This window comes from Bison bison, unplaced genomic scaffold, assembly GCF_000754665.1.
Source record: "Bison bison bison isolate TAMUID 2011002044 unplaced genomic scaffold, Bison_UMD1.0 scf7180017864198, whole genome shotgun sequence".
Lineage (NCBI taxonomy): Eukaryota > Metazoa > Chordata > Mammalia > Artiodactyla > Bovidae > Bison > Bison bison.
The window spans coordinates 8,448,439-8,449,367 of NW_011494770.1; positions in this window are offsets into that span (position 1 = coordinate 8,448,439).

Here is a 929-nt window from a genome sequence, read left to right on the forward strand (position 1 = left end):
CTCCAAGCAAGAATACTGGAGTGGGTTGCCATTTCCTTCTCCAATGCATGAAAGTGAAAAGTGAAAGTGAAGTCATTCAGTCGTGTCCGACTCTGAGCGACCGCATGGACTGCAGCCTACCAGGCTCCTCCATCCATGGGATTTTCCAGGCAAGAGTACTGGAGTGGGGTGCCAACCTGATAGCAGGGTTCAGTGCTGCTGGACTAGTGGCAACCCATGGAAGGGCCCTGTCTGATTCGCTTCTGAAATTAAATTATCTCTTTGTAACAGCAACTAAATGAAGCAAAGAATGTCAAGCGGAGGCAACTGCCAAACTATCTGATGGGACAATTGGGAGCTGAGGGCCAGGCCGTTCTGATGGTAGTATACTTTCTGGACACAGAATTTTGCCCTTCGAGTATGAACAGGAAATCAGAGAATTACAGAGGCAGACTAAAGACTGTAAAGTGTTAATCACTCAGTCTTGTCCAACTTTTTGGGACCCCATGGACTGTAGCCCACCAGGCTCTGCTGTCCATGGAATTTTCCAGGCAAAAATACTGGAGTGGCTGTGGTACTGTATTAATGTACTTTTCAAGGTACTGTATTGTAAGATTAAAGATGTTTTCTTTATTTTTTGTGCTTGTGTTTGTTTGTCTTCTTTGTATTATTTCTGTGGAAAGTATTATAAACCTATTACATTACAGTACTATATAACCAATTATGTTAGTTGGGTACCTAGGCTAACTTCATTGGACTTAAACAAATTGGACTTACGAATATGCTCTTAGAACAGAACTTGTTTCTGTGTAGGAGATTTATTGTAATTGTATCCCTCATCTAAAATAAAAAGGAAAACTGATGTGTTTGTCTACAGAAAGAAAAAAAAGAATACTTGGTGGGTAGCCATTCCCTTTTCTAGGGGATCTTCCTGACCCAGGAATTGAACC